The sequence below is a fragment of the Schistocerca piceifrons genome, chromosome 6 (genome assembly GCF_021461385.2).
Source record: "Schistocerca piceifrons isolate TAMUIC-IGC-003096 chromosome 6, iqSchPice1.1, whole genome shotgun sequence".
In the NCBI taxonomy this organism is placed as follows: domain Eukaryota; kingdom Metazoa; phylum Arthropoda; class Insecta; order Orthoptera; family Acrididae; genus Schistocerca; species Schistocerca piceifrons.
The window spans coordinates 93,534,983-93,547,044 of NC_060143.1; the positions used below are offsets into that span (position 1 = coordinate 93,534,983).

General features: G+C 35.5%; 1 protein-coding gene across 1 annotated transcript in view; it reads right to left on the reverse strand.

The window, feature by feature from the left end:
• LOC124803162 overlaps positions 1–12,062 on the reverse strand; it is a 243,351-nt gene that overhangs the window by 116,879 nt on the left and 114,410 nt on the right. The window lies entirely within an intron of this gene.

Here is a 12,062-nt window from a genome sequence, read left to right on the forward strand (position 1 = left end):
TGAAAAAGATATCATCATAATTTTGAAGTCAATGTGAATATATTTCAGTGCAAAGCATGCTAATGTATGTGGAACAGAAAAACATAAGAATCTGAAAATCAAAGTGTTATAAGCCGCAGACAAGCAAATGTGAAAGGTAACCTTGGTAACAATTAATATGGGTTATCGGGTTTTCATGGCAGACTAAAGTTGTGTGCCTGCAGAAGAACACATGTGCTCTCCCCCATTCCCCTGTTTCCCTCTCCTTGCCACACCCCTTCCCCAAAGGAAGAAAAACACACACACACACACACACACACACACACACACACACACACACACAGACAACACACACAGGGTGAAGTGAAATTCGCGCACTCGGGCATCGCAGTGCGACTCCTCACATGCCAGCGATAAAAAAATGTATGTCACAAAATTTCGTCCGGTAAGTACATCCGGCAGAAAAAGGATGTCAAAGAGTGGCAATATGGCAACACTGTAACGACATGTATGGTAACTACCTCTGTCAGCACATGTTGGCCGTGCTGTACAGTTGCTGCAGTGGACAGAGTTTTGGCTTAGTTTGCAGGTGATCAAGGGTTCGATCCTGGGTTGGGTTGGACAATCTCTATCACGCAGTGGTGGAAGGAGAGAACCTGACTCCCGAAGGCACAGCTCCAGATGACGAAACACGTGTTTATCTGGATGGCATCAATGAGGATATCCAGCAACGTATTCACAAGCAGCAAAACCAGTCCAGTTATCAGATGCACCATGGACTAGAAGCATACCCACATATTCATCGTTTGTGTATGCCATACATCTGCCACACTGGTTTAGAGGTTTTCAATGAAAAAACTCAATGTGTGTACACACACCGTCAGTCCTGCGCGGTGTTCCACATAATGTGCATTACCCATCTGACAGATATTGTTCTACATGGTTCATCCCGACACTGCTAATGTGAAATACTCAGTTTCAAATTACACTGTTTCCCTAATGTTAATAGATGTGATGTTTCCACAATCCCATCGATAGAATAATAATAATAATAATAATAATAATGCATTGAGATATGTACTAAACAGCATGTGGTTACCAGTCTTAATGTTGAAAGGCATAACTAGTGGGACCATGGTGATAACACATTCAAATATTAACTGAGTTTGGACACTATTCACAAAGCAAAGCACGTTGCTAGTACTACTGGTAACATAAGGCCCTTACAAAATGTAATGTACCTGAACGAGGCAAGAATAATAGTTGGTACTAATCTGTGGGACCATTGAAGGAGGGCACAAAGAAAACAGGTTTTGCATCTAGTAGATGAAGTGGTGCAAATAAATTCATGCCCATGACATGGAAAGGGCTTCTTTCAAAGCTGACCAATCTTCTATTTCTAAGATCGTGAATGTAAGTGCAAGTGTTTTCTAGAAGACATGCTGCAATCACTGTTGACCGTACCACAGGGGTACATTTATCAAATAAAAAATTATGCCACAAACCAGAATCGAACCCTTGAACTCTTGCATGCTAATCCCAAAACTCTATCCACTGCACAAACTGTACAGCATGACTCGTATTTGCTGACAAAGGCAGTTACCATACATGTGGTTACAGTGTCACCAGATTTCCACTCTTTAATGTCCTTTTTCTGCTGGACATATTTGCCAGGCAGAATTTTGTGAAAGACATTTTTTTATCACTGGCATGTGAGGAGTTGTGCTGCGAAGCCTAAGTGCATGAATTTTTATTTGGAAAATATGGGAGAGACAAGACAGAGGACAAAGTGATAGTTACTGAAGATCGTGTTTCACTTGACTTTGCTTTAGTAAATAGTCTCCATTTCATGCACTAATTTTTAAGGCATCTTGAAGGAACAATGAAGGTAATACCTGCAAAATACATCAGATTTATTATTTCATGAATAATATTTTGATACTTTTTAAAATACTGCTGCTTTTACCAAAACAAGCATATAAAAGGCTTCAGTTCACTGGCATCAGAATATTGGAACGAATTAACTAGTGGCAAGACCTATGTAAGAATACTATAATATGGAAGTAATGTAGTGATAAGTGAAAGAATGAATCAGCAAGCAGCAAGAGCCCTGTCATAAAATACCAGCGCTACATGTTTTTCTAGTCTTAATAACTAAATTCCGAAGCTTAAAACTGGCATATGGTGTGCCATGCAGCAAAAGTAAAGTTTGCCCATGACCTATCAGAGTCTGAAAAGTGCTGTTATTGAAAGACATTTTACAGATTCCATTCCAGCTGTTGTTTACATGTATTTACTTTATTTAATTACACTGGTATATATTGTGACATTTTGACGTCTGCAGCAAGTGAGAATGGTGTATAAGGCCGAAAGCGATCAATTGTTCATAAGTAAATATGTGTAAAAACAGCTGGTGTGGAACTTGTAGAAATTTCTTTCACAAATATACAGCTGTGGTACACCATATGAAGACAATGATTGAGATGATGTTCCTGCTACTGATTATGAAGTGCAACTTCATGGGAGGACAAAGAAAGTTGCATCTGCAATCAAAGTCATAAGAAGACTGTTTCTATTGTGATGTTTTGTTTCTCCTGGCTTTTCACATTCTGTATAATACAAAAGTATAAAAAGTACTGATTACATTATACGACACCTATACCACTGGAAGAGAGAGCGTGGATACATTTCCTGGATAATCTTGTATAGTCTCATGCAATACCAGTTGTAGTGTTACCTTTTATTATCTTCTCCTCATTAGCTACTGAAACAACATCGCTTTGTTATGTAATTTTAATTTTCACCAAAAGCACATTCAACACATCACGGAAAAATACACGTCTTTCGTATCAAGACAAGAGAGAGAGACATCCATTAGTTCTTAAAAACAAAAAAACTACGCAAAAGTAAAAAAAAAAAAAAAGAACAAAATTATTTATAAAATCGGTCGCTGGCACAGCGCTCTTCTGCGTACGCGATCGTAAATTATAACTTTGCGGAAGTCAAAGTACCATTACAATGCCTCCTCTACTGACACACTCCGCAAGCGAGCGTGGCAGTATAGAAAATTTACATAGATACATACATATATGAGAAAATAAGAAATTTACATATTACAAAAAATATTTCTGAGCATAATGCTCTTTGCATATCAGTCTTTGTATACAGTCTTTTTGGTATGTATCTTCTTTAGGAGTCGTAACATTAATGTCTTTGAATTGCAGCGTATTATCGTTGCTTAGCACAGCGTTTGAATTCAGTTCACATGATTCGTGTTTACAATGGAATAAATTTGAACAATAAATGTTTCTATTATATTGCTCCAATGTCTTTAAACGTAGTATCGGATTCTGAGTGTGTGTGTACTGCCTGGATCTCTTGCGTGTGACTTGAAGAAAATCCAAAGTTTGTTCAATGTCTCAACACGAAATTGTGATCTCCAGCAGTCGAATTTTGGTGGCGTCTACCGGGGTATAAATGGTCAATGAGGGCACAGGAAACACCTCACTGCCTACGACAGGTGATGAGCTCGTCTTTTACACCAACCTGAAGACCTGCCGGCTTCCACAACACCATACACTTCAAAGCATATTGACACTACGTAAATATTGCTTGACCAGTGTTCCATCACGTTGGTTTCTTCTTTGCATTTTCAGTTCCATTTATATGAATAATGTGCTACATGCACAAGTCCTTTGCAGCTCGTTAACATCTCCTTAAAATACATTTCTTGATACAGTAAGTACATAAATATACAAATATTTACAATTAATCATTACATGAGATAGTTACAGAATTAAATGAAAAATATAGTAAATTTTTTTACGTTACATTCAATATCATTGTGCTGACATGTGAATTACATTACATTCAGATTGAAATATACATTTTATTTATTTTATTTGTTAGCTCTCTCTCCTTCCCCCCCCCCCCCCTCCCCCCCGTTACACTTGCAACATTTGAAGATAATTGTGGCAACTCGCTAGAATATTCAACTTAAAATTCATCTTGCACCCTGGAATAAAATTTACACATATTTCAAGCTTCAAGACAGCCATCTGTAGGAGGATAGGTTCATGGGATGGTTGCTAACTACTTCATAAATACTAGTAAAGTCATCCCCTACAGTGGACTACACAAAATAAAATATGATAAATAAAATACATGTTAACTTAATATAACGTAAAAGTTCCTATACCTAATACCGTTTCTAAGTGTGGTGTCCCCACTATTGCTGTTTCTAAGAGTGGTACCCCTCTATTACCGTTTCTAAGAGTGGTGCCCCTCTAAATATCTTAGGATCCTACAAGTATGTACATCAGTGTGGTAAGTGTGTGTGTAGTTCAAGTCAATCATGTTCCTATAAAGTTTGTATAGTTCATCTCCTTCCTTTCATGAGTATCAAGCAATATAAATAAATGTTTTACTTAATAAATAAATAAATAAATCTTCTTAGATAATTGCTGCTGCGTTCCATGCTGTATATCCATTCTGTATTTACCTTGTGGTACCTGTAAAATTCTATTCATAAATAAATATGTGTGTATGTCTCTCCATACTGTCAGATAATCACGAATTATATAATGTCAAATATTTCATCAACATGTATAAATTTTTCTAAGGGAGGGATGAGAGTATGAACCGCAACAGAGGACTGACGTTTTGTTTTCTCCTTATTCTCCTTTCTGTTTAATGGCGCATTAGTTCAGTACAGTAGATGAGCTTTAATTATGTCATTAGATGACTGCTAAATATGTTCTCTTAAATAATTCTTCCAATCTGAAGTGTCAAGCCTACATAACTCCAAAAATTTCATTACAAGTTCCCATTAGATTAGTGTTAAAGTGTTATAGATTTAAATCTTCTGGTCTATTTCCAACAGTGGCTGCTGTAAATAATTCTTTCCACATAAATCTATACTTTCACCTTTAGTTATAAGAATATATAAGACACCACATAAGTTATTATCTCAGGCATACCAATCTTTCAATAAATAATATTCTTTCCACTACTTTCATTCTGTATTCCATGAGTATATGTGATATAGCGTTCAAATCTAGTTTCTCTCCTCTCAACATATTCTCAGTTACTCATAACATTCTCACCTATCCATTATTCATTCTTCACAAAATAACATATACTTATTCCTCAGCATTATATATATATATATATTTTCCTCTTATTCATCACCACTTACTTTTTACTTCAACAACAACAACAATAATAATAATAATAATAATACCATTTTCTCATTTTATATACCATTTACCTCTCTCCGTATTACTATTGGTCCTCTTATTAAACTAAAATTACATTCACTCATCTCATTCAGTCACTCACATCACTCATATCAACATTACTATTATCACATGCCTCCTAAAGAAAATAATTCTGTTTAGTTCTCTGCTTCCTCTAATGTGTATATGCCTCCTCTAATGTGTATATGCCTCAATAGCAACTCCTCTTATAACCAAATATCTTATTAGCTATTGGATGGTTCACATTGCTTTCTAGACTTACCTGCATTCATTAGATTGTAAGTATCTGTATAACTTAAATGTAGGCTCATCATAACTGTATATCATATTAATTATCTTCTCCTCAGTAGCTAACATTTTACTGTATGTATTTTTTCAAATGTCTGTGTGGATGTAGACCTCTGGGTTTATGTGTTAATGGATATTCTAATGAATAACAGCCAGGGTGCAGAATATTTGCAATTTGGTATGGTCCAGAGTATAAGATCTGCCATTTCCTGTTTAAATGTTTCAGTTTTGTGGGTTTAGGATGTGTTCTTAGTAAAACTAACTCATCAACTTGAAATGTTTGGGCTTTCCTGACACCTCTGTCATATTTCTGCTTTCTTTCCTTAGCTTTGTCACATAATGTTGTGTAAGCTTGTCTTATCTTTTCTTCTAAACTAACATGATTTGTTGTTGCTGTAAATTTAGGTAGAGGGTCTGCCCATTCATTTCTTTCTGTTTTATCCATAATTAATTCAGTTGGTGTGTATCCAGTAGAAATGTGAGTTAAATTGTTCACTATTTGTTCAAATGGTGCTAGGTATTCTACCCATTTTGTGTGCTTCTCTGGTGTGTGTGTTCTCATAAACTGTCCAAATTCTCGAAATGTTCTTTCTACTGGGTTTCCTGCTGCGTGAAATCTTGAAATTAAAATATGTTTAACATTCTGTTCTTCAATAAATGTCTTCCATTTTAAACTGGTAAAATATGCTGCATTATCCGTGATCATAACTTCAGGTTTTCCTATTCTTACAAAATAATCTGTTAATAGACATCTGGTAATAGCAGTGGTGTAAAGCATATAATTTTAAATACTTTGTGAAAACATCTAACACAGCAAGGATGTATTTCATTCCTCCACGTGCTTGTGGATATGGTCCTGCAATATCTAAAGAAATTAGCTGTAATGGCCTCTTAGGTATGATTGGGTGCAATTCATTCATGCTTGTGCGATTAGAATATTTGGCTTTCTGACATATGATGCATTTCCTAATATTACTCAATACTCTTCGCCTTAAATTTGGAAAATAGCAATATTGTATAATATTATCTTTACATTTGGTTACACCATAGTGTCCCCAAGTTCTGTGTGTAAATAAAATAAAATCATCAACATGAGCTTCAGGTAAGCAAACACACCAATGCTGTGATTCACGGTTTCGTCGGTGAAATAATACTTCTTTGTGTAACGTGTAATATTTTTCAAGATGTGGGTCTGTTCCTGCACGTAATTTATTCTTTATCTGGATCCACCTGGGATCATTGTCCTGCAATATGGCTAACTTCCTGCACATGTTTTTGTAGTAAGGTGCAAATGTACCGTCATACATGAGTAAAATTTTAAAATCTGATGTTTGTTCTGTCATATCTGAAAATTCTTGTAGGCCTTGTGGCAAACGAGATAGAGCATCGGCTATAATGTTGGATTCTCCTTTTATATATATAATATCAAAATCATATTGTTGTAGTGATGCACACCAGCGTGCAAGACGTGGATGTAATAACTTGCATGATAGCAGGAAAGAAAGAGCTTGATGATCAGTATAAAGCTTAGTACGTTTTCCCCATAGAAAGTAGCGAAACTTGCGAAACGCCCATACTATGGCAAGTGTTTCGCGCTCAGTCACTGAATATGATTTTTCGCGTTCAGTGAGCGTGCGGCTAGCAAAACTTATAGGTTTGATGACTGTTTGTTCATCTTCTACATGAATTTGGAATAAAAATGCTCCGAGCCCATAGGAACTTGCATCTGTTACTAGGCAAAAGTCTGACGTCATGTCAGGATGACATAACAACGATGCATTAACTAAAGCATTCTTAATCGCTTCAAAATCTGTCTGACAGAACTCTGTCCATTTCCAAATATTATTTCTTTTCAGTAAAGATAGAAGATGTGGACTGTTAAGAAGGTGGTAGGGTACAAATTTCCTGAAGAATGAAGATAGACCAAGAAAGGCTTTGAGTTGTTTACGATTCTGTGGGGATGGAAAATTCTTTATTGCATCAATTTTTCTTGAGTCTGGATAAATGCCTTCAGTTGATATGATGTGACCAAGGAATTTGATTTCTCTCCTCCCTAATTTCGTCTTTGATAAATTGATAGTGACACTTGCGTCACAAAATTTAGTGAGAAGTTGCTTCAAAAGATTTACATGTTCTTCCCAAGTAGTGGTTGCAATGACAATGTCGTCAACATAAACTGTGATTTGCAATAACAATTGTGGTCCAAGAACAGCATCTAAGGCTTCAATAAATACTCCAGCACTCACTCGTAGACCAAAGGGTAGAACACAAAATTGATAACTACGTCCCTCACATAGAAATGCAGTGTATTTATGACTGTTTTTATGGAGGTTCACCTGCCAAAATGATGAGCGGAGGTCAATATTGGTTAAATACTGTACATTATGAAATTTTAAAAGTTGTTCTTCCAAATTAATAGGTCGTGTGTTGATTGGAATTATAACTTTGTTAATTTCTCGTGCGTCCAGCACTAACCTTACACTACCATCCTCTTTATTAACTGCTAGTATTGGACTGCAATATGGTGAATGTGACCTCTCAATGATACCCCAAGCTTCATTTTTTTCAATCTCTTTCAAAACTGCAGGTTTCTTTGACCAAGGAATATTATAATATGTTCTACAGTATGTTTTGTGTGGTTTAACATCCATCTCTCATAAGTATAGCCTCTAATAATTCCAGGTTTTTCCACAAATACCTCAGCAAATTGCTGCAAAACTTCAAGTAATTCAAGTTGTTGTTCCTTCGTCAGATATTCAGATTCTGTGCATTTCTCATATAAATCATTAGGTTTAATTCCCTGAGATACAGCTTCATTAAAAGTTAAATCACATATGTTTATTGCTGGTGGATACACAAAATGTAACTGTTCAAATTTACCTTGTTTACTGTTTAAGTTTTTACCCTGTGTTAACTCTATCGTCAGTTGTTGTTGGTTTACGGTTAAATGACATTTCCCTTTTCCTAAATCTATGATTGCTTGATATTCATTCAAAAAGTCAATTCCTAATATGCAATGCATAACTAATTTGTCTACTACCAGAAAACTGTAATTGAGTGGTATATTTGAAAATGTGAAGTTAATTAGCACTTGAAATTTCACATTCTTTGATTTGTTACCGGTGGCACTTATAATGTGACAATTCTGTACTGGCAATGTTTGTATGTTCATTATTTGTTTGAGTTCATTATATAAGGACATTGAAATGACACTTGCTGCTGCTCCTGTATCTAACATTACTTCCACTTCATAACTACCAATCATGACTCGTGTTATAGCCTGAATAATCTTCTTTGTTTTACTGGTACTATTAAAATCTACATCCTGATATAATTGTTTTTCTATTTTCTTACTGTCATCATATCGGAGAAAACAAATCGTCGGTTCCGTTGCGCTCTGCTCCCTATTGACCGTAACTCGAGCGCTTAGCTCGGTCGTCGTTCGTTTTCCAGCAAATTCGGTTGTTGCTGCGGGTTGGGTTCATTGCCCAACTCAATAATATTTACATTTCTGTCGTGCGTCACCCAAGTATCAGCTGTCTGGTTGTTGACATTACCCCGCGTCGCATCGGGAGTTCCGTTAGGTACAAATTGAGGGTTGCTGTATTGCATGTGTCGTGGCAGTTGTCCATTGTGATTTCCCCATACATTATTTCGCCCATGACTGTAACTGGTATTGTCATTACTGTTATTCCTGCAATACATGTTTGGATGTTGTTGGATGTTGTTCCTCTGAAAATATCCTGGATGGTACCTGTTATCCTCTCTTCTTTGATTTCTATAATTTCGGTTCCTTCTTCTGTTGTTGTTATTTTGAATATAACTGTTATTGTTCTGATTGTAATTACTGTTCGGATAACCATTATAGTAATAATTACTGTTTCCTTGCCAATGCTGCGAGTTGTTTCTCCTAATATTGAATGGATTTGTCCCACTGTAGTGTGAATTGTTTCTTTGAATGTTTTGTTGTGGTGTCGGAGGCGGATTCCAATAGCCTCTGTCATTTCTGTTGTGCGTACGCGAATTGCTTGGATGGATTGGATACAATTGATTGAAATTCCTGATCTCATCTCTGTAAACAACATCTATCTCATCAACATAACTGAAAAAATTCTTTATGTTGTCCTCGGACACTCCTATTAATTTATCACGGTAAGGAAATGGTAAGTGGCTTTTAAGTGTTCTAATTACATCTGGTAAATCTGCTGGTTTTGTCCAATATAATGTTTTGTCTAGGTAGCGTTCAAAGTATTGTCGTAAAGTCTCTTTCTTCGGGTTGTAAATTTCTGGATTGTATACTTCTCGTTTTAAACTTTGCTGTTCTGTGATTGACCAGAATTCCTCAAGAAATGCTTGTTCAAACTGTTCAAATGTTAAACACCGTCTTTTAATTGCTGCTCCCCACTTAGCTGCTCTTCCACGTAACAAATTTGTAACATATCGAATTTTATCGGCTTCTAACCAATGTCTCGGGAAAATACCATCAAAAGAGTGGATGAAAACAATCGGATGCACTTTGTCTTTCTCATCACATGAAAATGTCTGAAAGTATCCATGTTGTACTAATGTTTCATCAGCTACTCCCGATGGTATTATGGGTCCTGTATTTTGTGTCAAACTGTGCATAGTATGTGGTGATGTCTGATAGTAATTTTGATCTTGTGGTAGCATTGAAAATGGTTCATTGGGATTTGTGTCACTCATTGGTAATTCTATTTTCGGCTGTGCGCTGAGTCTAGCATTATTATGATTCTCATTTATGTTTTGGTTGTCTGTTATGGGTTTTGATATCACTGACGAACTTGGTATTACATTCTCTTTAAGTTTACGTACCTCTTTCTGAATATTATCTGTTTCTCCCTTTACTTGTTCCTTTGTCTTATCTAAAATGATCTGTGTCATTGTCTCAAACTTCTCATCTAAATAATCATCACATAATTTGCATTCATGTACAAGTTTTTCTGCTAGAGTTGTGTCATTCTTTAAAGAGTCTACATCTGCTCTGTCTTCAAGCTTTTCTAACATTTCCTGTAAGGATTTCTGCTCCAATGTTACAACATTTAATCTGTCTGAAAGGTCTGTAATCGTCAGGTCTAAGTGTTCTTGGTTTGTTTTTACGGAATTGTGTGACTGTCGTAATTCGTCAACTTGGGTACTGGTTTTCTGTTGTTCAAAAACTACTGTTAACAATTTCTCATTACATCGTTGTAAGTCAGTTTTTGTCTCGTCACTGAATTCCACAAATACCTTTTCTTGTCTCGTAACCTTGTCTGATAAGTCAGTAAATTTCCTTCCAAGACTACTAGTGGTTCCTGTCAAGTCGGCAATTTATCTTGATTGTTTTTCAAAATTTTGTTTTATGTCCCGTGTCAGTTCATCGAATTTAGTGTCAAATTTCCCAATGTCATGTTTTAAATTTTCATTTTTCTCGTCTAAAGCGTCAAATCTTTTGTCAAATTTTCTGTTTTGGTCACCAAGTAACTTCAGAATCTGGTTGAGCATGTCAGAGTCCTGTGTCTTAGTTTCGTCATTTTTTCGTGTCTGATTGATGTCTGGTTCTGAAGTTGATGTTGTCAATGTTATATTTTGTCACGTAGTACTCACTCTCCATTTGCCTGTATATCTGTTTAAATATAGGGGTTGTTGTCTTAATCGATCCGGTAAAATTATGTCTTGAACATCCTCCCTATTAAGTTCAATATTCATTTGACTGTCGGACATGTTTTGCAGTGTGTCACTTTCACTAAGCTCGTCCGCGGAAACAATTTCTACGCGTCTAACGTCCATCTTGCGATTTTCATAATTAATTGCAAATAAAATTTTCCAATGGTAAAAAAAATTTTTTTAAATATGATATGTTGAAATCTGAAATTTCTCTTATGGAAATGGATATTTCTATATGATTTCTAATTAGAAATTGAATTATTAAACTGGTACTGAAATTTCCCTCTCACAAATAAATGACTGTGAATATGCTCTTCACTTACCATTTCCAATAATAGTAGTAAATCAATTTTAACTACAATTTGAAAAAATAATTTCAAAATAAATGGATCGGAATAAAGGAAGTACAGATGGCTGTTTGAAACTGGAAAAAAATGTAAATTTCTGTACTCACCAATTTTTTTCAGTCTTATGTTGCAAATGTAGCGTCAACTATACAGTTTTCAATCCAAAATTTTTCTTTCGCGTCCGTGCAAATTATTTTATGGAACATTATCCTTTTCCCTTTTTTTTTTTTACCAAATTAATTTCCTCAGCATGAAAATGAAAATTAACACAAATTAATAACAGGGAAAACAATATTGTTGTAAATTTCATTCACGTAACATTACAATTGAAATGAATGAGACTTAGTCCAAATTCATTTTCTGATGCTATTAAGTGGTTAAAATTAGATAAAATGTCCAAAATTTATAATAACTGCACTTGTATCAAATCCAAACTGCACTTGTATCAAATCCAAACTGCACTTGTATCAAATCCAAACTGCACTTGTATCAAATCCGAAGACTGCAAGTCCTGTCACCAGGACGC